General features: G+C 50.1%; 1 protein-coding gene across 13 annotated transcripts in view; it reads left to right on the top strand.

Moving 5' to 3' along the window:
* Window positions 1-26,916, top strand: part of JSRP1 (junctional sarcoplasmic reticulum protein 1) — a 34,272-nt gene that overhangs the window by 1,935 nt on the left and 5,421 nt on the right. For 2 of the 13 annotated variants that reach the window (XM_080382308.1, XM_080382309.1), the window contains exon 1: window positions 17,663-26,078. The exons of 6 other annotated variants lie outside the window; for them this stretch is intronic. The gene's annotated coding sequence lies outside the window, so the exon portion shown is untranslated. Of the gene's footprint in view, window positions 1-17,662; window positions 26,079-26,916 lie in introns of those variants that run through there. 5 more of the 13 variants (XM_080382307.1, XM_080382302.1, XM_080382305.1 and 2 more) reach the window with 4 other exon arrangements.

Below are 26,916 nucleotides of genomic sequence, written 5' to 3'. Positions count from 1 at the left end.
AGCTGACTGCCATTTAATGCATTACCCAGAGACCAACTGGAAACAATGGGATAGCTGCAATTCAGGAATATCTGGACCAAATGAAGCACATCAGAGAAGATTTAGCAATTCATGTGTTGTGTGTTATTTTCCTGATGGGGGAATGGACATGTTAGTTGATGGAAGGACTGCCTTAGCATTTTGTGATAGGTTTCATTATTTCTAATAATGGCATTTATTATTTATGTAGTAATCCGACTGTAATTTCTTATAATGGCACTGTGTTAGAGGACATCATCTTTGCAGCTGCTTTCCTCTTTACTGTGGCGCTGGAAACAGCTTTGCCCTTTGGATACCTGTCATCTCAATGGGCCATCATTCCATTTTGCAGTTGAGTGACCCGATTAACGCTGTGCTGCTCCATAGTCTGCAAAAAGCCTGATCAACCTGTTCTGGGTTTGTACATTAAATATCATGTGGGATTAGTTCCAGCTGCAGTTTTGCTGAGATAGCCTGACTTCCAGTTTAGCAGTAACAGTGATTCATAAATCATCACAGAGAAGCCTCTGACTCACAATTTCAGGATTACCAGCTGAGGCAGTTTGAGATGTTGCCATCTCCAGCTGTTTTTTACTGCTGGTTTGCCATATCCATGGCACAGTAGGCAGAAGTAACTATGTGTCGGTGCCTCAGTTGCTCCAGCTACGTTCCTAGGTTGGCATTGTAGTCCAAACCCGTCTCAGTCTCTGGTATTATCCGATACACTGGGCAGTGAACCCTCACAGGTGACGTGTGAGCATCTGTTCCTACTTGCCCACGTCTGCTGTGGCATGGTATCTTTTAACACAGAGGCAAAATGGACAATTGAAAATAGAGAAGCTCATTCATCGAAGTCCTGAGGCTCCAGTTCATCCCAAATCCTATGCTGGTGTCAGCAAATACACTGTCAAAGGCCCCCTCATTCCACTGGCTCCCAGCTACCACAGCCTTCCCATCTCCAAAAAATGGGTGTTTCAAAGAACCAGTGTAGTCCCTAAAGCAGGAGATGCAGCAGGGAGCTTATGAGTTCTCTCCTGAACTGCTTACTGAACGCCTCAGAGGAGAACAAGCAGCGAGTCCCAGTTGCTCTGTGTTCTTAACACAAGCAGGTCATAGCAATTAGGCTGTATGAAACGACCTGGGAAAATATCTTGTATGGTCTGTGTTACTCAATAACCAGACCTGTTACTGGAGAAAGTACAGAAGAAGCCACACAACTGAAACCCGCATTAGGAATCTAAGCTGAAATTATTTCGGGTTAAGGAAAGCCAAGGAATTTAATTCTCTAGAATTACCTTTTTTAGCTTGTTTCAGCATGCTTTTCAGCCTATTTTAACAAAAGAGGTCTCAAACATCAGTCAAAATCACCAGTAAGTGATTCTTTGTCGATCTTTTTTATAGTTTTTACTTTCTGAAAGTTACTAGATTGGAAGAAGAGTTTATGCCAGCACAGGAATAAGTTAGTCAAATTCAAACCTGCTAGCTGATGTAAACAGATGTTAGAGCAAGAAATGGGCAAGTAACTGAATCTTCTTCATTTTGTGTTTTCAAGTTTGCCAGTATTTGTGATCAATTGACATGAAACTAGTGCTTACAGAGATGCACAGGACCCAAAACACTCATAAGACTTGCCGGTTCTGAAATCCTGCATATTGATACTGTAGTTGTATCACATCTTTTATTTTGAGAAAGAAAGACGAACTGTTCCATTGTTTAGGTGATTAAAACATAACTAAATAACACAGCTGCAGATGTTGGTGCTTCTGTGTGTTTTTCTGCCACTGAGGAGGCTATTGGAGAGTTGGCTGCTGCAGCCTTCGTTGAAGCAGCTCCTGCGTTCATGTTCTAGAGGAGTCACAAAGCTCCAATGCAGGTGAATGGGGAAAAAATTATATTTAACACGTAGCAGAACACCCCATGTGTTTTCTGCTTAGCTGCATCATGCTGTCGTAGCTCTTGAATGTGTAAATAGATCTTTATGACATTTAGCAGCATCATGGGAATTGATCCATCTCTGATTTGCTGACTAGGGAAGTACAACAGAAAGAAAAAGAAGAACATAAGCTGTCTTTTAAAGCATTTGCAGGCCTAACATAGCATTACACACTTAGTAACCCCCCTCCAAAATGGTTTAAAAAAAAATTAATTGAGCCAGACTATAAAATCAAGTCATTCTGATTGCCTTTTCTCTCTGTTTCAACTCCAAGAAGACTCTACTTGTTCTTAGTTTTAAGAGTTACCTAGAGGTGTAGCCAAACACCAAAACAGGACAGAAACTGTGGCAGAGATGTCCATTGTGACCTGTGTTCACAGAAATCATCATGTGTGATGACTCCTCTACCTTATAATTTAGCCAGTTTCAGTCCCAGAATAATTTAAGTGTTCATTTTGGTCAGGTCTGTGTGGGGAGGAAGTACAGCAAAAGCTTGTGAGGTCTTTATCAAAACACCAGGCAGTGTTATTTCTAAACTTTTAAAGACCCATAGTTTCTAAGTCTTACAAAGCAGGGCTCTTCAGTCCACCCATCTCCTCCCTTACAACTTCTGGTTCATTTCCTTACAAGTAACAGTTAACTACCCGTTGTCTAATTTTAAATGCTCCCCCACTAAAAATGCTCTTTGGTGTGTTAGAATCTATTCTGATCTTTGTGGGACATGTAATTAGAACACTTTTTCTAGCTGGAAAACTCTCCTCGTTTTCATTGTCATCCATGCAAGAATTAATTGATTTGAAGGTCAGGTTTTCTGCAGACCCACTTCTGCTGGAAGGAGATTCTGCATGCCACTGCCAAATTAAACCGGAATTCTTAGATGTTTACCAGCACAGGGAAGAATTTCTTTTCCAAGATCTTTGTGAGATATTGAAGTAGAAGAAAGCAGTCACTAGTTCATCCGGCCAACAAATGTCAGCACTTCTTACCAATGAAACTTTGGATCTCTGCTTTCTCACTTAAAAACAGCTGGTATGAAGAGGACTATATATTGAATGCAGATGAGGTAACAGATGCTTAAAATGCTTTAAAGTCTCATTATCTGATCTAGGGGTGTAATCCAGCATAGTGCTGGTCACCTCATAAGTGCTGAATTGTTTTCTTTTAAGTTTGCAGAATCAAATTTACCAGGCATTGCTGTTCAGTTTCCATGTAAAAATAATGTGGGGGTGAGGGGAGAAGTTTGAAGCGACAACAGGAAATATAGTCAGCTAGAGAGCGGGTTAGCCAACAGCAAGAGACAGAAGACGCGGTCAGAGGGTGGCACCTTAAGATTTCTGGGGCAAGAAGTGTGCTTGAGCAGTTTGTTGTTATGGTTCCGTAACTTAAGAATAATGTTTCACAAGCTTGATTTTTGTGTTGATTTTTCTCTGGGTGTTGCTGCCCGTTAATGAACAAATAAATGGTCATGAGGAATTCAGAGGTAGTTACGAAACAATGAAGTGGAAGACACTGCAACATCCTCCCTTCCACAATGCATTATTCTGTTTCATTTAGATTGGGCCAGATGCAGCTCACATATCCATCCCCTCTGCCTCTGCTCCTCCTCCCCAAGTTAATGAGAAGTGGTTAAGGTCTGGTTCCCGCAAAGGGTGTAATGCCACAGAGGGGAGTCCTACTCTGAGACAAGATCGAGCACTTTCCAGAGCCAAGTCCTGAGAAAACAAGTCCCCCTGCCATCACGCCATGATTTGCATTTTGGTGTGCAGCAGCTTTCTGGAATTCTTTCGCGAATATTTTCATTCTCTGCTACCCCTTTCCCTCAGTTGCTTGATGGAGCCTTTGTGTGGTGGATTTATTCGTTCACGTTTCTTTGCTGGATAGGCCACTTTTCACAGCCTCTGTGTTGGGAAGGCGAGCTGGACGGCATAGCTTGTTTTCCTTCAGTTCCTATTGTGCTTGGATCAGGCAGCCTTAGAGATGAGGAAGTGCACAGTACAGCTCAGCTTTTGTAACTCATAATTTCGTTTGGAAATGTTACCAAAACAAACAGATGCCAGCAGGATGAGCCTTAAGACCTGTGCAGAATCTGCTCTGTCAGAAACTAGTTCAGTGTCAGTTTTGCCTGCCTAAACATTTCACCCAGCAGCTCATTAAAATGGATATATTCAAAGACTTTCCCCCTCGATTAGATCATTCCTGTGATAAGAGCATTAACGAGCATATTTTCGCCTAAATAAAATTAATGAGCCTCAAGGGCAGGGGAGGTTATTTAGCCTGCAATAAGTTGTACCCCACACTCGTCCTTTAGAAAGTAAGGGAACCCATTCGCCCCTTTGCTGTAGCTGAGAACAAGCCCACAAATGGCCTTTGACCAGCAGAATTGGCAAAGTGGGATTTCTTCCAGCTGTATGTGCAGCACACCGCTTTATTTTGGGTATAATCCCCGTGAATTCATCACTTAGCAAAGTCGCTGGCCAGAGCTCACCGGCGCTGCACTAACAGCCGGGGCAGCCCTCGGGGTGCCGCAGGAGGACTGGGGAGGTCCAGCCCCAGTAGCTTTTGGCAGGCTGTTTATTTGAGCTGTGTGCAGCCTTGTGCTTTCTGCCCATGAGCTATCCGTGTTTGAACCAATATTTACTCATGGCTCTGTGTACTGAGATCGTCAGCAATCCCTCCAAGTGAAAGTGGAGCTGGAACCAGTCATCAGGCCAGCTTAGTACCTCGGGTTGTTTACATATTTTTAAAAAATACTCTTGAATTTCAGGCTGGTGAAAGGTGGCAGCTTGACAGCTGTGGTGAGCTTTTACCCACGCAGCAGGTAGAGCAATGGCAGCGCAAGCTTCCCCTGCAGCATATATCCTCTCCAACGTGCCCACCCACGGTGCCTCTGCAGCCAGAAAAACCCCTCTGAGCTGCAAGTGGGTAGCAGACCCCCAACCTGTGCAGACCTTGGTGTCTCCCCACTGCTTGCCCTGTAAGCAACAAGCCAAAATCCAAAGATAACTCGCGCTATCACGATGTCTATAAGGGATTGACAGCAAACTGCTATCAAATAAGCCACCAAGCTGCCAACACACTTAGGAGTGGAGGATTTAAAATGAAGGCAGTTCTATTTCATTAGTAGAATCTTCCTGTTTTCCTGAAGGTTTTTATTTATGAAGCTGTTCTAGGTACAAATTAACTTACCCTGTCTCCAGTTTGTTATTAACTCTAGAAGAAGCTGAGATTTGAAGGGTTCATTGCTTACCCTGCTGGAAAGGCATGATCCGGTACAAAGGACTTCCAATGTTTTGCCGCTGTGCTCCTGGGAGCATCGCGATGCCTGTCCCAGTGTTTCCAAAGTAACCAGGCATTAGGGGAGCTGTTTATTCCCGCATGTCCTGCTGTGCGTAAACCCAGCAATCTCAGGCAGATACCCTAACTTGACCCACGGAGCTTCCCACTGCAGAGGCAGGGTAGCCTAATTGTTGGGGAGTGCAAAAGCGCACCTCCATGCAGAGCGGACCATGTGCTTGTAATTCTTAATAAGGCCAACAGATATCCTATGGTGTGAGAAGATAAAGAGGTGGCATAAGGAAGGCAAGAAACCTTGAAATTACTGTTCAGGATTGCACCGATGACCTAGTTAGTCTGATTTCCTGCTTACAGTGATTTTTACCCAGTACTTCAGATGACAATGTGAAAACCTGCTGCTTCAGAGGTGTATGCAAAGAAAGGGAGCAGCTGTGACTGCAGACAATAAACTGTTTGGAAAGGAGTTAAAAATTGGTCTGGAAATTTGGGGTTTGGGTATTTTAGCTACTGAAGCTGTTACTTCTGTTCCTCTGAACATCTGATCCCCATATAAATGTTCGTCCTTTCTTGGGTGAGAGAGTTTTGCTTTTGGATTGTCTAGTGGGTATGTCTTTTCAAATCACAATGCAGATTGTAACGGTGCTGTGCCTTCCTGGTGCTTCCCCAGACTTTTGTCCTACAGCACATTAATTTCTTAGCTCACAGTTCCTTATTCTCCGTGATGCTTCCATGTTTGTTTGGCTTCACACACAGACATATCTTCGATCTCTGACAGCCAGCTGTCTGGCAGCAGTGGAAGCCAAAGATTGTGTACTACCCAATTGGGCAGTCTCAGCCCATCTTCAGATTCATTGAGTTCATTAGGGAGGAAAATGTAATCAGCTATCCTTCAAGGAACAGGATGTGACAGGAAGCAATGAGAGTCAGCCGGTCAGTCCTTAATAGCTGTCAGAACAATGTGCACAGTACGGCAGCTCTGTAGTTCTGCTAAATCAAGTCACAGGCTTAATGGGCTAGAGCATGCACATTAAAACTGATCCCTACAGAGATCGGTGCATCGCAGCAGCAGCAGATCCTACCCCATCTCTGTGACCACTGAATTCATTAGACAGGGAAAATAGGATCTGTGTTTTACAAGTTTAAGCTTCCAGTGCTGCCTCTCGCACTCCCTTTGGAGGCTGTGACTTACTGCGCTTGTGTCACTGTGGGTTGGGAAACTGAGGCAGGGAGAGAGGACCAGCCTCAGGCTGTACAGAGGCAGAGCTGAGAGTGGGAGCTGAAGAGGTCTGGTGCCTCTGCTCCCTACAGGCTGTCTCCTCCGACCTCAAATCCTACAGAAAATGGGCTGGGGGATTTAGGTCACTAAGTCTCCTCAACGTACCTTTGAAATAAGCAAAATGTTCTCTTGAACCTAAATTATCTACCCTTACCCTATCTCAACTCTCATTGATAATCCTCTTTGTTGCCTTTAAAAACATTTATGGGAGATTATTCTTTGGCAATGATAGTCATGTTTAATTCTCTTTCCTATTATACTGGGCTTTTCTTTCAATGGTGTCCTAATATCTTGCCATTTGGTATTTGTTAGGTTTATGTATTGTGGTTTTAAGATTTTAAGTAGGTATGGTAACTGGATACTTTTCCCCATAAACTGTTACAGAGGTGACTTCAAGATACCAATGTATACAAAACTTTTTTTTTTTTTAATTGTTCTCATGGTGATGTTGATTGACATGACCACTACCCTGGGCCTCTGCATGGTTCTCACCACCATCGCTGCAGCTTCTGTCTTTGTCAAGCAACACCAGCACGATGGCACTGAAATTCTGCTTATTTGCATCATTACTCTCTGTGTCCCTGGGACTTCTAAAACGCTTTGAATTTTAATGAAAAATCTTCCCTGAGTCTGGCATGCAAAGCAATGCAAATAAAATTTAATAATATATAAGGCTTGATTAAGCCTTTATCGTTCCAGTTCAGACTAATACCACAGGCTGAGGCTGAGAGCGAGGGGTTCAGACCTGCTTTAGGACTGTCATCTCCAGGTCGCTGTGGGATGTGGAGGGCCCGCTGGGTTTGTGCTGGCGACTAGCAGCAATTCTGTATCCAGCCTTGAACATAACTGATCAGAGAAAACCATGTTGTCTTCATCTTGGTGCTGAGCTGTGTATCACAGGTGATACCTGTTGCCATTGCAGAAGGCCATATAACCCATGCTCCTGCCCCAGGAAAGGATCAGCTTTTTGGGAGTCATTCCTGACAGATGTGTCTAACCTGTTCATAAAACCCTTCAGTGACAGAGGTGCCAATGTTTCCCTAGGCAATCTCTTCCAATGCTTTTCTGTCTTCACTACTACAAAGTATTTGGGCTTTTCCCCCTTAAATTCATGACTGCTATTCATTGTTCTGTTACCATGGGCAAGCAGACAGTTTCTCTTCAGCGTCTCCTCATTGTATTCATACAGGACACATTCAAACTCTTTTCCTTTGGCCAAAATAGTTCTCACAGCGGTTCTGATGAGACCTTTTTTTCCATGACCTCCAAGTGTAACAGCTGTGATACATTTGTTTGGAGGAAACTGCAAAATTAGGAAAAATAAGCTGTTCTTAATTTTCCTTGAAAATAAGCTATTGTTACAGCTCTCCAAGATCTGTGCTCATTATAGTCCTCTAAAAAGCTACCAATCTCAAGGCAGCCGCAATCCAAGGGAAGTCAGCTCATGTGTCTGCTTGGATTGACTTTTCTTGACACAGCTTTATGGAGGCATTGAGCACTGGGACTTCCCCATGCTGCAAGGTTTAGCTTCCCAGTTTCAGACCGGGGGGGGAGGGGGGGAATGTCTTTCCTGATGGAGGCATAAGGCTGGGAGAGACCTTCTGAGTCAAATCCAGACCTGCTGACCATGCATGGTCCTAGGATCGCATTCATAAAGGTACAGTGCGCCACCCTCACAGCCTCCAGCGTGTCCCCTGCAAGGTCACTCCATGAGCTGAGTGCTCAGAGTTATGAAGCTCTTTTTTAATCCCAGATATATGTATTTGTATCCATTTTTTTCCCAGTTGGTTTCATGCCAACATTGTCTTTATGCTGCAGTAGACGTCTCAGCTCTCTTTTGGATGCTTTTATGTGTAGCAATCCTACTCTTTTTGGCCTTCGTAAGGCTGAGCAAACTGAAGTTGTCTTTTGTAAAAGCTTCTTTTCTCCTTGTTATGCTTCTTGTCAAAGAAACATTTCAGCCATCCAAAATCTTTCCCACATAAGGTATATGTAAAGCATCTCTCCATGACCACCTAAGTGCCATTGCCTCTTAGGTAAAACCCAACTATTTATAAATGCATTTGCTGGATACTGGAAAAAAAGAGCTAAAAAAGCACACACAGCCAAGCAGAACAGGGAGTGAAAAGCTGCCGGGGGGGCAGTAATTGGACGAGGATGTTAGAGCTTAGGCTGTTGTGCTTCATGAAAGGGCTGTTGGAGTCTCAGCACTGGATCCTGTGATTCATTTGGGTCCTTGCTTTGATGTTTTGTTGAAAGCTGCTTTCAGTGGTCTGGCAAAGGGCTACAAACCGGCATTGGGCTGAACCGCTGGCTCAGTGGTATCTAGGTGGAAGGAGGCTGGCAAAACCTTACTCTGCACCACAAAAATGTTACTTGGAGATCTCCCACAAGGAGTTTGGGCCTGAGTCTGTTTAACTCCTATGTGCTGCTGTTTGATAACAAACTAAGATTATTTTTTTTTTTATGGTGAAAACTGGTGGCTTTTTATCTTTCTTCACACTCAGAGCTAGACGTTCTCTTGACATGGTTGCCTTAAGACCGGTGGTGTTGCCCCTTCAGCCCTGCGTGCTCCCAGGGAGCAGCAGGTGTCAGAGGGTGGTGGGTTTGGTGGGCAGCGCTCAGGGAAGAGGTGCCAAAAGGGGCTCAGAAACAACGCTGCGACTTGATGTGCAAGAGCAGTGAAGCTGCCAGCTACACACTTGCACCACCCTACAGGTCCTGGAGGTGGACATTTAAAAGCCGTTTTAGTTGCGGAAGCTTGGGGCTCTTATTTTGGGCAGATCTGTGCTATGAAAACCAGTCATGCTTTTCACAGCCACGTGTAGGTTTGACACTTGGGCAGGTGACATCTGAGGGCTCAGACCCCATTCTTCTTCCTCGTGAGGGGGCTGCAGGTGATGCTCAGAGCCAGGGAACTCCTTGCCAGGGACTGAAGTATGTTCTTCCATCTGAAAGGAGCGGAGATGGGTAGGGAATCAAGGACAAAGAGGAAAAAGGATCACGGCAAGACTTTGCTCGCCTTGGGGATCTCCCTGCTGGGCCCCTTCGGAGCTCAGGCTCCACTCCTCAGTCTCACGCCCCCAGCCCCAGCGGTGTTCAGCCCCCTTTGGGCTGTGCTGTGGGGAGACAGGGCTGAGGATGCCCACATCCCCTTGCTTCCCTCTTAAAGCCTCTCAGTACAAACACAGTAACAGCATCCGACCTCAGCACAAGCACACACTCTTCTTGCCGGGAGCAATCCTGCTGCTGCCTGGTGTTTGAACGGAGGATGGGGAAGGTGGTCTCCCATCCTTGTAGGGCAGTTGGAAACCCTGTGTGAGTGGAGGGGCTGGTTCCCAGGAGAAGCCAGGCTGGCAGCATCAGGCTGAAGCAAGCACTGCTGCAAAGAGATGTGGCCACCTTCCTTCCCCAACCTGCCATCTGCATGCAGAAGCGACGGTGCCATGCCAGCAGCATTCAGCTGTGCTTCCCCCTAAACCCACATGTTTATTTTCTCTGTCAAAGCTGCAGTGTCCCCTCTCCCGTCCCCAAACCAGTCAACGTACTTGGGCATGGTTGTGGCAGCGCCAGGTCTGAGTAAGGGGTGACTCAGAGCTGGGTTCAGCCATCCCCTGCCCGCACAGGGAGAGGAGCTGGAGCGGGTCCCACCTCGTGGTGTTAGCATCTCTTTTCCCACTCCTCTTCCCCGTCGTCACCCCGCACCTCCTCGTCTCCTCACCACCGGCGGGTGGAGCAAGACTAAACTGGTCTCTGCATGCATATCGCCTTTGTCTGGTGTGGATGAACATAAACTGCTGGAGGGAAGCATTTTAACGATGAAAACCATGCAGGGCTCAATTGTTCCCTGCATACATGGAAAATTACTCCTGCTCGCTCTCCCCTTTGCTTGAGCAGCTCCAAAACCTGCTTGTAAGGGAAGGTGAGAAGGAGGGAGGTGTATGTGCCTTTGGGGTCAGATCTGCTGCTTTTTTTTCTCCCCCTGCCTCTAAATGATTTATTCTGAAAGACTCTCGCCTGTGTGTCATTGGGAAAAACACACAGCAATCAGAAAGCATTTTGGGGCCAGCCATTTAAATGTCACTGGAAAAAGAATAGAAAGAAATGAATCGCCAACATCCCAGCAATGCGGCCCCATCCCCCATCCCTCCCTCCCCTTCCCATCTGGCACAAGCAAAAACAGATGGGAGAGGTGGCCACAGCAGGGCTGCGGTGGAGGGTGCTGGTCCCACGGCCCACAGGGGCTATGGTCCATCACTGCCAGTCCTGGGCACCCACCAGGCACCAGTTCTCCTGTGAGCTTCCCTGGGCAGAGCAGTGGGTAGGCGAATGGGCGGGACAGGGGGCACACACTTGGGCCTGGGGCAATGTGCTGGGGCTGCCAGTCACCATCTTGCAAACCTGCCCCGGGAGCTCTGTGGGTCCATCCATCCATCCCTCCACAGCTCTCATTCTTCAGGGCTGACCAGGCGCCCTCCTCCTGCCTCTTCCCCCTGGATTTGCTTTGCCATGGTGCTCCATTTTCAGACTCTGCCTGGTTTACCTGAATTTCTGGCTTGTTTGCTCACCCATGACCTTGATTCTTTTCCTTCCCTCTGTCATATTTCCCCCCTTCCTCCACTCCCTGTGCTGCCCAGCTTTCCTCTATCTCCTGCTCTTGCTCTTATTACGTTTCCTTTGTGGTCCTGATGACAATGTTCTCGGGTGTAAGGAAAGGAAAATCCCAGTGATACATGGCCACAAGGTATTCATTAGCAATCAAGGCTGACTTTTTTTAATTCCCTGTGCAAACCATGCCTTCCCTCACCACTCTGCATTTCCCCTGCCCTATCCCCAGAGCTGTGAGACACTGGCCCTGGATTTATCCCCAAAAACCAGCAAAGATGGGAGCACATGTTGCAGGTCAGCTGAGCAATCACAGCTGTAGCCCATCACAAGTGATGAGCGCCCAGAGGAGGAAGGCAGTGGCATGAATGATGTATTGTGAAAGGGATTAAGCTAAATAAATGGAAATTATAGGCTGGGTGTTGAGGATGATTTCTGCTTGTGGGATGTGGCAAGCAGTGGATAGTATCTTAAGATGAGAAGGAGAAAAAGCTGTTGTTTGGATGCTGGAAGCTGAACTGAACAAAGCTCTGGAAGATACTGTTGTACGGTTGGGGCTGGTGGATTTGGGGTTAAACTTTGCGACAAAATGCAAAGTACTTTAGTAAACTCACCTAGGATCTTCTACAACCCATCTTAGTGAATTTCTTTACCTTTCTGTGATGTGGGGAGAACAGCAAATATTATTCCCTCTGTTTACAGAAAGGGAAGCTGCAACACTACAAGGTGGTGGGATTGTCCCCGGTCAGAGCCCACAGCAGGTCCAGCCTCAGTGCTCAGCCTCCACCAGCCAGTGGCTCTGCCCCAGACCCTCCTGCATGATTTTCTCCAGTCTGTGTACTTCAGCCCTGTCCTGCTGATGCAATGTGCTGCCCTGACAGGCTGATCTCTCACCCGCAGTGTGAGCTGGTGCTTATCTTCATACATTCCCCTTGCATAGGTATTCCTGGCACCTGCAACACTTTTTGCACCCAAGAGCCTTGGGTTGGGCTTTTTTGCATATATTTTTGCCTTTTCAATTTGTTTTCTTCTGCTTTGAAATCCCTCTTGTGCACCTGGTGTGTCTCTGAAATGTGGTGAGAGCCTTCTTCCCAAGGTGGGGATGGGGCAGGAGGCAGGCTGGTTCTCATCCCAGGTATTTAGCCGCCTGGGGCTGCCTGTGGGATGCTTCAGGGATGTGACATGAGCCACCTGATTGCCATTGCAGTTCCTTTCACTCTCTAGTATTCGAATTCAGGTTTGTTGCAAAATCCTGATTCGTACAGCAACCAAGAGAAGGGAGGGAGCTGGAGGCATCTCCTTGTACAGTCAGGGAGCTGCTCCTGTCGTTCCCCTCTATTTGTTCACTTTTCCCCCCCCCCCCCCCAAGACCTTGATCTTTCAGCTTTCTCTGCACTGCCCAGGCCTGGACAGGACAGCAGGGAGCAATATTTAAAGCATTTGTGAAACTGCAGCTGAACTCTAGTAGCTCTGCGCTGACCTCCTCTCCCTTCTTGGTTTTGAATTCTTCACCTCCCTCTTCCACATAAGTGGAGAGCTGCTCTATTTAGGGCCTGGTGGACACCCCATCAAAGGCGTCTCCAGCAGCAGGTTTCTGTGGCTCTTAGGTATTGCTCAGGGTCCCGATGCTCAGGCTTGCTCAGTTGCTAAAAAGACACCGGAAAGATGATGCAGGGAGGCAGGGCTGGAGCCAAGCTCGTCTTAGGTGTGGCTCCTAAGTCAGGCTCTTCTGCAAGCAATTGCTCACTGCAGCCTCCCCGCTGCCTTCCCCACAAACCCAGCAGCCTCTCCCGTCTTGGTATTGGAAATTATTTCACTCAGAAATACAGAACCATGAAACTGAGGTCATGGGACCAGTTAGTTACGTGAAGGGAAGCAATCCCACAGCATTTTTTCCATATGAATAATACTGAGAATCCCTTTTTGGGCACATGTTGCATCCCGCCGTGGGCATGGTAACACCGAGAGGCATGCACAGGGCAAGAAAGCTGGAGCTCCAGGGAAACTGGAGAAACGTTCCCTGGCAGTGGGTGGGGTGCAGGCGGGTGGTACTGGTGTAAATCCAAAGTAATTCTATCAGTTTCACTGGAGTTAGACCAGAAGTTATGCCCATGTCACTGACATGGCAGCCTTGACGGTTTGACATCTAGGGTTAGAAGCCTGAAGGACATGTGTAATTTAAGCCAATGGAGAATTTCATGGCTGTGTAAGACCAGCAACCTTCGTGCCAGGAGACAGAAACCGGGGCAGTAGCAAAACGAGCAGCTGGAACAGGGTATAGGTTAGATCCTCCCGTCCTGCGCTGCCCAGGAGTTTATTCACTGTTTTCTTGCTACACCTCCGCCGCCTTCTCAATTAGTTTGTAAATCACCCTCCCTTCACACAGCCGTTGTATCCCAATTTGGCAGAAGTTACACAACTTTACCGCTTATGCCATTTTCTGGCCTGTTTATGTCCCGTAAATTAAGTCAGTGATGAGCTTGGCATGGGATCTGGAAGTTTTTCACAGCAGGATCAGTTTCTTCCCTTTAATTAAACATTACAGGTTCCTCACGAATCCTTGTGCTGGATTAAGGCTTTTATAAAAAGGCTTAACAGAGTAATTTATGGGAAATCTGTTTTGATGTGCAGATCTGGGCCTGGCTTCTAACTTGGACACAATTGCAAAGCTCCTGTAAATCATCTGACTTCGCTGGATTTGCATCTACCCTGCGATTGCAAGGCGGCGAGCACAGCCCAGCTGAGCAGGCGTGTGGCGCTGCAGCTGGCCAGCCACCTTGCTCAGCTTGGGCTCTCGAGTCTAATAACGTGGACCCTTCCTCCAGGCAGGTGTTTAAACCCTTTTCCAACATATGTCTTCACTTGGCTCCTGCTGTCCCTTGGCAATGAGATCCATGACTGCCTTACACGTCTGTGCAGGAGACCTTTGCTGGTTTTCAACCTGTCGCTTGCTAATTGCATCTGGGAGCCCAATTTTTGTGCTTTGTGAATTGGAGAGTAACTGCTCCCTCGCTGGAGCTCTCTCAGGGTTTTGTTGCTCTTCCAAGCTGACATTTTCCTCTCTTTAGCCTTTCCTCACGTGGAAGCTCTGCTGTGTGCACCGTTTGCTCCCACACCCAGCCCTTTTTCTTGCTTATCTGTGTCATCTCAGGGGTGACCAGAGCTGCTAGAAGCAGTCAAGATGTGGGTGCACAGGGGAATCCTGAAAACACAGGATGGATTTTTCTAGCATCATCTCTGCACCACGTGCAGTAATTCCCTAGGATGCCTTTTTACTGTCATAGGCCCTGAGCTGACATTTGCACAGTTAATCCACAGTGACTCGAAGATCTCTGAGCAGCCTTAGCTCATTTGCAGCCTGTTATTGCAGATGGGTTATGGCTCTTTAAATAACCAAAGTGTACGTGGTCCTGCTGTCTGGCACCCCACACCTCTTTCTAATAACTGTAGAAAGCACTGAGCAGCGACAGATAAAGAGAAAGAAGGATAAATGTCCCAGGGCTGGATGGTTTTCCTTTTTGAGTGGAAGAGGGAGAGGCAGGTCCCCACGTCTGTGCACGGGCAGGCAGAGCTCTGCCCTACGGGGCCCGTGTCGGCTCATGAGCCTGCACCCCAGCTAGGGCACCCTGCTTGTCCCTACCCAGGGACGTGAGGGGCGGATGGGGGGCAAAGGACAGAAATCGGTAGGAAAGCTCCTCCGGTTCCTCTGGGCACAGCAGAAGTCATCCCATGTGATGGTTTGAGCAACACCAAATTTCAGCTGCTGTCCTGGTGCCTTGTCCCACACACCAGCATAATGCTCTGGTCCAGAGACAAGTCATAGAATCACAGAACGGTTTGGGTTGGAAGGGACCTTAAAGATCATCTTGTTCCAACCCATGGGCAGGGGCACCTCCCACCAGCACGGGTTGCTCCGAGCCCCGTCCAACCTGCCCTTGAACACTGCCAGGGATGGGGCACCCACAGCTGCTCTGGGCAGCCTCTGCCAGCGCCTCGCCCCCCTCACAGTGGCAAATATCTCCCTAATATCTAATCTAAACCTATCTTCTTCCAGCTTACAGCCATTCCCCCTTGTCCTGTCACTACGTACCCTTGCAAAAAGCCCCTCCCCAGCTTTCTTGTCAGCCCCTTTAGGTACTGGAAACTGCTCTAAGGTCTCCCCGGAGCCTTCTCTTCTCCAGGCTGAACAACCCCAACTCTCTCAGCCTGTCTCCATGGGAGAGGTGCTCCAGCCCTCTGACCATCTTCGTGACCTCCTCTGGACTCGTTCCAACAGGTCCATGTCCTTCTTATGTCGGGGTCCTCAGAGCTGGTTGCAATACTACAGGTAGAGTCACATGAGAGCTGAGTAGAGGGAGAGAATCCCCTCCCTTGACCTGCTGGCCATGCTGCTTTTGATGCAGCCCGGGATACGGCTGGCTTTCTGGGCTGCAACCACATGTTGCCAGCTTCTCATCAACCAGGTTCTTCTCCTCAGGGCTGCTCTCAATTCATCCTCAGCCCAGCCTGTATTTGTGCTTGGGATTGCCCCAACCATGTTCAGGACCTTGTACTTGGCCTTGTTGAACTTCATGAGGTTTGCATGGGCCCACTTCTCAAGCCTGTCAAGGTCCCTCTGGATGGCATCCCTTCCCTCTGGCGTGTCAACCGCACCACACAGCTTGGTGTTGTTGGCAAACTTGCTGATGGTGGACTTGATCCCACTGTCCATGTTGCCAACAGAGATGTTAAACAGTGCCGGTCCCAGCACTAGCCCCTGAGGAACGCCACTCATCACTGGTCTCCACTTGGACATCCAGCCACTGACCACAACTCTTTGAGTGCAACCATCCAGCCAATTCCTTACCAGCCAAGTGATCCATCCATCAAATCCATGTCTCTCCAGTTTGGAGACAAGTCAGGTCACATACCGCTAGGGTAGGATGGTTTTAGACAGCTCACTGCTCTCATCGAGCACAAGGTGCCACGGGCTGTGCTCTTAGAGGAGTGTCTGAAAGTTGTTTTTAATAGGAAAAAAAACCCCAAACAACAACAAAACAAAAGCCAAATCTCTTTGCAATGTTAGCTTATGTAAAACATCTGCTTGGCAGAGACCACCACACGTCCAATCCCGACGTGAGCATCAGATCATTTCCATCCCTTTTACACATGAGGTTTTTTGCCCATTATTCCCACTGCTCTGCCTACTTAGTCCTATTTATAGAGCCCTTTTCATTGGAGTCTCTAGGCTTTTAACCTTTATTCTTGGAAAATTATTCACTTCTTGGACCTGCCATGGAGCAATTACTCACCAACGCTCCTCCCCAGCCTGACGTTAAAAGAAATTCCCACGAGGCGGCCCAGAGCTTCAAACCTCCCTGCAGCCAAACCCCGGCTCTGCCTTGCGCTGTGACCTGTCTCGGCTTGTCCCGCAGTTCTCAGCCTGGCTCTGTTGTTCATTCACCTGCAGAAATGGTTTGCTGCCTTTGATGCTTCTCTGATGAGATCATTCACCTCTGAGTACAAGAGCAAAACACTCCAAATAGGATTTTGGCGCGGGCTAATTAGTTTTTCTGGGCTTCTTCCTCATTCTCTTGCTCATCACCTGCTAGGCCACCACAGGTTCTGTCTCTGGTCCTTGTCACTGTAGGACAGAAGAGCCCAGTGGTGACCATAAAGCAAATTGGGGGTAGTTGGTCCCCCATCTGGGGACAGCTTCTGTGGGCATGAAAGCAGGGGAGCTGCCTCTTCCCTGCACCCCCCCCAACCCCCCAACATTTCTATAGCACCCTCCTTGCGTTAGGTAGAGTGGGATATAGCCAGCGGGTTGTTAGACTGTTGGCTGTCATGGTGTGGGGGATCCATCCAACCCTGCAAGAGGCTGATGGGGATGGAGAGGGCTCGCATCCCTGAAGGGGCAGAGGTAGTTGAAGGAGAGGTGTCTTGTGCTCTTCTTGCTTTTGCTGTTAAAATCCCTGGATGGCTAGAATACGAAATCAGCTGCATCACTGCAGAGACCTGAGGCCGGCTTGGAGACCGTGCTGTGCTGGTGAGACCTGGCTCCTTCCTGAGATGCAGAGGCCTCAGCCTGGCAAACGTGCTGTGCTGCTGGTGCCTGAGATGCCTGCAGCATTTCCTACGGAAAGAAAACCCTTGTGGTTCTGAGTGGCTAATTTGGGGCCTAACTTGGGGCTTGAGGAGGAAATTCTTTCAGGGTGTTGTTTGCATTTCACTGGAACGAAAGAAAAAAAATAGCAAAAGGACTCAGCTGGCTTTGCTTTCATACCTCCCAGCATGAAGTAGGCTGGGCGCATGTGTGGCGAGGAGGAGGGTTGGGAACTGATGAAACTATGGGTAGTCGTGTTTAAACGTTTGTCTTGGGGCTGTGTTGCAAGCGTGCAATGAGCTTCACTCGTGCCCTGAGACAGCACTCGAGGGCAGCCACGCTTCAAAGTCAAATGCCTGCCCCAGAGCTGGGAAAGGACAAGGCAATTCCTGCCCTTCCAGCTGCTGTGCCTGGGTTTTCTTCCCAGGATGGAGCCTACAGGTGGTCCTTTGAGGAGTCCCTAGACAAGAGGTGGAAGGGTACAGCTGGGGAGCAGAGCCTGGCTGGTGGGGGATGCTGAGCACCTTGCTGCTGGGAAAAAGCTATGGAGCAGCTCATCTCCTGCTCTTCTGCCCACTCATGTGCTAGTGTTGCCATTTTTTAATAATTCCATCATCACTTTAAATAACTGTTACTACCAGACCCTGCAGGCTCCTGCCTCAGGTGCTCGCTGGCTGCACACGCAGGCAAACATCAGCACGCTGCCATTTCCCGTGCGTGTCTCTGCATCTACCTGCCCAGTCCTGGGGCGCATTTCATTACTTTGTGCCTTTTTGCCAAGAAATACCAGACTGGTGTCGTAGACGATCATGGGAACTAATTCAGTCTGTGCCAGACTCTGCTGCTGTGATCCAAGGTATGATCATGGAGGGCTATGTCCTGCCCCAAAATACGGCACAGGCTGCTGAAACTGGACTGTGAGAGTGAGGTGGTTTGGTTTCTTCAGGAGAGAAAAGAGAAGGGTCAGTAGTCAGAACAAGCCTCAGTACTGACATCACCATGTGGTGTTGGTGAGAAAACAGCATAAAAACCAGGGCAGAGCTCCAGACTGAATGAATCCACCCAGCTGGAGGTACTTGTCTGAGTCCCCTTAAAGACCTTCCCCCGGCCAGGTGGGCAGGAGTTTGCTCCGTTCCAGGAGCCCACTTTCAGTCAGGGTTCACTCTTGAGTCTTCAGCTCTGTCCTTCGTTAAAAAATTCCACCTAAGCTTATATTAATTATGGCAAGTTGTGATTGCAGCCTGGCTTTTCCAGGACATTTGCTTTCTTCTAGTGATGGCAGGGAACTGTGAACAAACATCAGTCCTAAAGACAGGCCTTTTTGATGCCAGAGAACCACAGCTCTGTAATTTTCTTGTAAATCCGGCATAACCCCAAGGATTCAGAGAAGCTGCCTTGGATTTACACTGGCAGCGCTCCTCCTGGCCTGCAACCCAATGTCTCGAGCAAAGTGTTTGCAATTCAGCAAAGCCCTTGCAGGCTGTGGGTATTAACAGTGACCCACGAGCATGAAGTCCAGCGACATCTCTCCCCTTAGTGCCGCACAGATGGGCTCTGCGCAAGCTCCCGGCCACGGGTGCTGAAAGCCGAGCAACGCTCCGGGAAGGCTTTTGTGTTTGTGCTGCGGGGTGGAGGGGAAATTTAATTGGCTGCTGACCATCAGCTCCAGCCAAAAGCACGCTGGCTCCAGTGTGGCAGAGCAGGGTGCTAGCTTCACGGGCTCCGGGTGCCTGGTGGCGTGGGGTCAGCAGAAGCCAGCTTGAGGGCAAGGGGGGATGCTCTGTTCTCTGTCTGTCTCCATCTGCCTGTCCTTTGCCTCAGCCAGCCCCAGCCACGGGTTTCTTGTAGTTTGGTCATGGCTGTGGGGAGTCTCAAGCCTTATTTGAAATACAAATCTGGTTGTGTGCTGTTTGAGCAGGACATAGTTTAGGAACGCATGACTAGCAGGGTCATTTTGGGAAAGGACTAGAAAACATTAAAGATCATGAGCTTTGATGTCTTCAAATTTAGCCCAGGAGGATGGGAGCAGAGAGCCCTACAGTTCCTACAGGAACTGCAAGCAGGGCAGATGCAAATAATTATGTATTTGCCTTGTTGCAGTGGAATTGCCTGTGCTGGTCAAAACCGGGTCTGCAGGATGGTGTTAAGGATGGTGGGTGTAAAGGAGAGAAAACTGAATAATTAACAATGTGTTTTGGGAAAGGGAGTTTGCTGCTATTTTAAGGCCTAAATGGTTGGGTTCTTGCTTGTTACTACTACATAATATATGTCATTTGTCATTACTTTATCCAAGTAGGGAGAGGGAGAGCTGGAGCAGGAGGGAGCTTCACTCAGAAACCTTTTCCCCAGGTCCCAGCTTCTTCTGTGCCGCTTATAATTGAGTAGTTTGAAGAGCAGCTAAAATTCTGCAGAAGGAAAGTCATCATCAAAGTTTCCAAACCTCAGAGAGATGACAAAACACATCCATGATGATCCCAGCAAGTGGATCAAGGGGCAAGCAGCACCAGAGCAGACAGCCCTGGTCCTGTCAAGAGCGGGATTTTTGTTAAGAAAGCAGAACCCAAACCTCTCCAGCCTTCCTCTACTGTCACAAGGAAACCAAGAAATACATGGTGTGAGACAGGGAGGAGAGAAAACACAAGCCTGGTGTGTACAAAACTTTTGCCTTTGGTTTCTGAAGTCTGCTGAATTTTAATTTGGGAATTTCTTGTCTGATAACAAAGAGAGAAATGGGGAACCGGGGAGGGGGAGGCACTGGGAAACTGGGGAACCCCAGCTGAGGGTCTGGGATGGGTTCAGAAATTCCTGCTATTTTTGCTGTCGCTGCAGCACTTTCTGCTGTACTTTGAGGTGGGCTTTGTACTTTTATGACCCTCCTAACCCTAAAGACCTGAAGTCTTCGTGGGGCACCTCCTCCCCTGCCACGTCGCAGAGCTGGTGCGAGGGTGCTGGGGCTGAGCACCCTCCCTGCCATCCCGCAGCCCAGCGGGGCTGTGAGCATCCCCCCGGCCATGGCAGAGGGACAAAAAGGTGTTTCTCTAGAAACAGCCTGATTGCTTTTGAAATGGCTGCGCAGTCCCACTGGGGCTTTGCAGTGTTATTAATGGTGTCAGGGCAACCTGGAGCCCTGGGAAAGGTGCTAAAACCGGCAGGACTTGCTCTCCGGAGGGATGCCATCATCCCAGAGAGCCTGGCTGCTGTGAGGAGCAGAGAACAGCCCCTCGCACAAGGCAGCTCTGGCAGCAGAGACCTGTCGCTCCCGATGCCTTGTGTTGTTTGCAGGGCACCTGCCTGGAGCAGAGGGAAGCGGCTCCTTCGCTGGCTGTGATTTGGAAAGGGAGGAACGGGTCAGCATCTGCAGCCCCCATGGTGCCAGCGTGGCGGGGCCAGACCTCATGGGATAGAGGCACTAACAAACTGGCTGCTGCCCTCCCACAGGAAAGTCAAAAAGGGAAAATTTGTGATAGCTGGGATATTATTCCCAGGCTGTGCCAGCACCCCTTACCCAAAGCTTCGCTTTCCCCTTAATCAATTTGTGCCTCACTCTCCCCTGACGTGGCTATTTCAGACTGATAGAGCCGCAGTCCCCAGCAGTGGCCCTTCAAGGGACAAACATCACGGCCACTTTCCCCATTCCCAATTGGCACTTCCAAGGACAGTTCGTTTGAAATGTCGTGTTCAAACACAATTGCATGCTTGTATTCTCCTCGGAGGTACGAACAGCTGTAAATCTTCAAAGAGAATAATGATTAGCCCTAAGCGGCGCTGGGCTGTGAGAAAACGGATCATGGAACAATTACTGAAAGCAGCCGAGACTAAAAGTAGCATTTAATGGGATCCAGCATCTTCTGTTCCCGCTGACCTGAATGCTGCTCCTTCTGCCAGGCAAAGGGAGCGAAAACCTCTGAGATTTGTAAGTCGGAGTATTTAGGTCACACGTGGATTAGAGTGTGATCAGATTGGCTTTAATGTAGAGCTGCTCTGAATACCTATAGATCATATAGCGCTGAGGGATCAATGCTTCCAACAGCTTTTAGCAAGGGGATGGGGTGAGCCTGGGGAAAGGCGCTCCCTCCAGCAGCACTGCCGTGTTCTGTGCTGGCTGCCAGCAGCATGGTGGGTTACGGGTGTTACTCACCCGTGCGCAATCCTGGCTGCTGCGCTGAGCAGTGGGGCCAGGGGCCTTCCCTCCGGGTGGGATCGCTGCCCGCGGCACATCCCTGCGCTGTGCTCATCCCTGCTCAGACACCGATGTCACGGTGAAGGAGGAGGTGTGGGGCAAAGGGGCTTCCTGCACCCCCTCTGTTGCCTCTTCTGCCCTTTGCAGAGACCTGACGAGCTCATTTCATTTAAGAGCAAATCCACACAGCTCTTGACCAGTTATGAATGCATTCGATGTGGTGGTTTCTGCCCCTACCAGCCTGATCTCTTGTCACGGTGCTGAGTGGCCCAAGCTCCAGCCAGTCATGGGACTGAGGTCTGTAACTGGACCATGGTAACCTGCATGTAACTGGACCCAGGACCTGAGGGCAGGATCATGGCTACTCCTTGTCCTGCTTAGCTCTGCCAAGCTGAGGCCTGTCCCCAGCACAATTCCTCCATCGCTCTGAACAATGATGAGACAACCCGGACCTTGAATGCAATCGAGATGCTGCTGCCAGGTGGGTCCAGCATGGCCACTGCGCTGTACCTGGACGGATGGCTGGCCAGCTCTAGCTCAGGGCTGCAAAGCCAAAGGTGACATGGGAGAGTGTTTCCCTGACAGATGTGATCACCTTTGCTGTCCTTGCCCGGACGGATGTGTTCAGCTGGTGCTTGGTCTGTAGCATCAGGCTCCTGAAGACCCCGTGGTGGTGTGTTCTCCCAGCCTGGTCCATAGGCAGGATGTCCCCTTGCCTTTAAACAAAGACTGACAGTGTTCCTGGCTTGCCATCCCACCAGGCTCACCCATGGCTAAAAGCTCAGGGTAAGAAGAAGGTCCTGAAAGATGCTGCAAGCTGTGATTTGTTAAACCAAGGGCTGGCTGAGACAGTACCTGTCCTGCAGTGCTCCCTTCTCCCTCTCCAGTTCCAGACCCTGTCAAACCCTCGCCCCAGGAGAGGGGGCAGAAGATACCCTTGGCTATGTTCTCCTGGCTAACCAAACCGCTGAGGCTGTGAGGAAGGGCCCAGGCCTGAGCTCTCGCAGCAGTTCTCTGCTATCAGATGCTTTCTACGAGCTGAACAAGTGGGGCTGGGACCTGCAAGCAGCCAGCCAGGGCATTGCACCAGGGCAGCGGAGCCTGTGCAGGTATCAGCTGTGGGTATCGGCTCGTGCAGAGGATGCTCCGTCTCTCTTGCTGGCTCCCTCCAACACGGGCAGTGTTACCCACCCCCACTGCAGTGCGTGGTGGCGTGAAGCCACAGGAACATCCAGCTTCCAGAATGCTCCGGGCTTTCAATTAGCTGCACCTCCGCAAGGAGATGGCTCAGCTCAACGTATCTAAAATCTCCCGTGGTGATAGATCGTGATTTGACAGGAGAAGCACAGCTGGCAGAAAGAATACATCTCTTCCCTTCCTGTAACTTCCTGAGAGCTTCATAATAACGCCAGCACTCGTAAAGGTCTGTGGTTCTTGCAATCATGCAGAAAAATAATCTCCCTGGCTGACGCTGATGTGTTGCTACCTCGGGGTAAGGAGGCAGCAGCTGTGTTTCAGCACACAGACATTGCACAACTGTTGAGGATGGGAAGAGCTGATGTATGCTGGATCCAGCTGAAAGAGGAACTTTGGGTCAGCAGAATATTGTTGTCAGTGCTGGGACGTGGCCAGGTTGCTATGGGGACACCGGTGCCTTTAGGTTTCTGATCGTGCAAGGAATCAGGATGCTCTTTCACCTGATTTCCCTGAGAAATCCTGTTTCTGTGATCCTCTTTTCCAGCCGCCAGCTCTGCTCCCCACTCCGATCACATCTCAGCCCGGTGGCAGCGTCCAACCACATCTGAGGGAAGGGTGGAGGGCTTCAAGACACGAGGCACCTACAACAAGCCCGTGCAATGCCTGGCCTGAGTGCCGTGTTCATCTCCGGCAGGTATTTGGTGCTGACAGCTGCTAGGCAGCGCATTGCGGCTCAGCCGGCAGCAGGACGGCACTCACCTGTGTAGCCCCAGATCAGCCAGCACCCACTGCCACCTGCACCTGCGCAAAGGGACGATGCCGGTGTGGAGGTGATGGTCCAGCTGGAGCAGGGACCAGCCTTCAGAGCTCTGCTTTGCCCAGCAGACTTGGGCTTTGCAGACAACATCCAAATTCCTGTCTTTAAAATCAGGTCAAGAGCCCAGCCCTGCCTGCATGAGGGTTGGAGGATAAATACTTCAGGGGCTGGAAGGGTTTTGATTCCCAGGCCTTGGGAGCCCAGTTGGGTGGGTCTGGTGGATCCAGGGATGAAATCTGGAGGAAAGAACTGCAGCCAGCCCAGTGAGCCAGCGAGTTTGGGCCCAGAGCTGGGGCAGCAGGAAACCCACCTGCACCCCCAGCTCGAGCATCTGCCTCCCCTCGTACTTGTGGCAGGAGCAGATGAAGTCTGGCCAGGGCTGCCATAGCAGTAGGGGCTCTGGGGAGAGGGGGAATTGCACAGAGAAAAGGAAAATACATCCCCAGAACTAACCAGTGCCGAAAATAATCAGTGACTAATTTTATGTCTTTATGATTGCCTTTTAACTGCAAGTTATTAAAGATGGGGAGAAAGAAGATTATGTCCTGGTGGGAGGATAAATGAGCATTGCCATAGAAGCAAGGGGATGCTGCAGCACAACTCAGTCCATCTGGATCACAAACCACGAAGCCATGGCAGAGCCTTGGGGGCAGCCGGCACACTGCGGACGGAGACGCACCCATGTGAATCTGAGGCAAGCTGACAGCCTGGGAAGTCAGAGAAGACAGATTTGTGTTGTCAAGCCAAAGCCAGGGAGTCAATATTTAGCCCAGGCATGGAGCACAGCCTGTGTGCAGCCGGGCCCATGTCCATCACGCTGCTTGACTGGCCTCCTGAGTTCTTCCTCCAGTGGCTTTCTCTCTGCCTGGTCTCACAGCCAGATTGTGTTTACCCCCCTCCCCTGAGCTAACCCCATCCCAGAGACGCTTTTATCAGTCTCAGGGCAAGGGAGAAGCCAGGATTTGAGGGGTTCAAATGATTAGGAAAGAATTTGCCTCTGGGAATCTCTTTCCTCCATCTGCCTGGGATAAATTGTCTGGTGGAGATGGAGGCTTTGCAGCTCGGTGGAGAACTGCTCAGAGCTAAACATGTAGAGGCAAAAATGCTCATGGTCCCTCCACAGAGCAGGAATTGGGTGTTGAAAGGTCCTGGAAAGGGTGAGGAGGGACAAAATGGGAGTTTTGCCTGAGCTCTGTGTGTGCAGACGTTGCCTGTTCAGCCTCTGGTTCTTTCCTGGGAGGACCAGCTCGCCCACGGGAGGCAGGAGCAAGCTTGCGAACCTGAAAGCACCATGGGAAACATGATTAACTGGGAGAAGAAGAGATTTTTATTCGACCTATTTATGATTCTCTGCTTTCATTACGTCCCTATAAAGTAAACGTGCCTTGCCAGTTAACAGCTCTGACCTTACTGGAGCGGGACTAAAACTGAGAAAACTACCCTCGGCCTGTGTGCCTGCAGCTGTGGCGTGCTGGGGGGGCTGTGTTTACAGCTCCATCCCTTCCTCCATCTGCATTCAGCTTCTGCAGCACTTTATTTATACCACAGCAGGGTTTGCGGCGTGCTCAGTCCTGTCTCTGCCAAAGAGGGGAAATCCCTGCCCTGGAAAGCAGACGACTGTTCCTGAGTTCATTTGCTGGATAGCCCTAAAGCAGGCCCACGACCCAGTCTTGCTGGGTGTCCGGAGCCCTGGATGAAAGGCTGAGTCCCCTCCGGGCTGCCAGTGCCCAGTTTATTCTTCCTTTAGATGTTGCAGTCAGAGACCTTTCAGACCTCTGCTAAAAAAAAACGTCAGACACGAAGCGGCACAGTTTCAGGGTTCTTTTGTTAAACTTGAAGCCTTTCAGAAGTGGCTCTCTGTAAGAGAGATGTCCTCAAAGCAGGATGCCTCCAAGATGTGCTGGGCTGGTACCAGCCACAGCTGCAGCACGTCCCCTGGGACAGGCGCTTCTGCTCCAGGCTGTACCTGCCCATGCTGAGCTGGGCGCTCTGGATAACCTTGCACAGGCAGGTCCAGAGCCCAGTGCTCATTTTCAGCTCCCCAAATGAGAGATGCTTCATCTCCTGGCTACCTCCTGTGAGCAGAAAGCTGCAGTGAGGACCACATCCCTCCACGCCTCCCCAAGATGTGGCTGTGGCAGCGCTCCTGGGGACCTGGCTGCAGGAGCAGGTACCGTGGGGAAATCAAAGGGCTCGGAGAGCAAAGGATCTACTCTAAACACTGGCAAAAAGTGGTTTTCATTGGGGTTGTTTAAGCACTGATGGTCCTGCGGGATTGCTCCTCCTCAGCCCTGCATCACCTTCTTAACCATGCTTGCTCAGCCCCTCTGCATCCCTGGCCTTCGTGTCCATCCCCCAGCTAGGTCACAGACCCCAGCTTGGGGACCAAACGACCCCTTCTCCCCTCTTTGTGCTCATGGGGCAGGGGGGCTCTCAGAGGGACAAGCCGTGTCCATAGCTGCATCCCCTTGCACCCGCCCTGCTAGGGCAGCCCCTGCTTTCGGTGCCTGGGGCTAAACTGCCTTTTCTGGGGCTGGAGTGCGGGTGCTCTGGCCCCTGGTGATTGGGTGCTATTTTGCTCCGGCACGGTTCGGCAGCTGTTGCTGTATATTACCCCGGAGAGCTGGAGCCAGCCGGGGGGCTGGAGGCAAGGCAGCGGTGGTCGAGCCCCAGGTATGACTTTCTGTGGCTTTTAACCCTTTCAGCTGGATGCGGGGCAGCCCACGGGCACAGCCCCTGAGGCAGCACTCAGCTCGCTGCTGGGCAGCCCTGGATCAGGGGCCACAGGGCCTGTCCCAGCGCTGCCATGCGAGCATGCACAGGGAGAGCCGGGCAGGCAAGGGGACTATTTTTGGAAGTTTCTTCGATGTGAGTCAGCGGTAGAGGCGATCTCAGGAGCTTGTGCAGGAAAAATCCCAGCGACAGCACAGCAGAACCGTTTATTTGTTGGGTGTCTGCAATTTTGCGTGTTTAAGAGAGGATCTAGTGTGTGGAGCATGCATCTGAGGGAGCACAGGCAATGCCAGGGAGGGGATGGATGGGTCAAGTGGTTGTACGGGAGCTCTCCTGTACCAGAGACTGTGTGAACTAAGAGCTGGAGCTTGGGGCTGTGGGTTACCAGCCCTGCCGTAGACAAAATGTCCCTGACATCGGTGGCCATCCCTGCCCTGCTTGGCCTGGACAGTGGCTGTGTGCTTGGTACATCGGTGCCTGAGCTGGTCTGATGGGAACCGGCCCCAGGAAGCCCGTTCTGCAGGTGACACAACCCACCCTGGCTGGGAATGAGGGTCCCGCATGGGCTGTAGAGCCCTGAAATGCATCTGCCTCTTGCTGTGGCACAGACCCCCATCACCCACCTTGAGGGGAGCAGACCCAGACCCAGAGCTGGTCAGCTCTGGGACCGAATCAACGCCCTGGGGCGCTTGGCACTGGGAGGATGGCTGCCTGCCTGGTCACGGTGTGGCTGTCGCAGAGCCCTGCAGCCAGCCTGGCAAAGCCTGGCAGTGCGCCC

The sequence above is a fragment of the Falco punctatus genome (genome assembly GCF_963210335.1).
Source record: "Falco punctatus genome assembly, chromosome: 4".
Taxonomy (NCBI): Eukaryota; Metazoa; Chordata; class Aves; order Falconiformes; family Falconidae; genus Falco; species Falco punctatus.
This window is presented reverse-complemented; position numbering and strand designations above follow the sequence as displayed.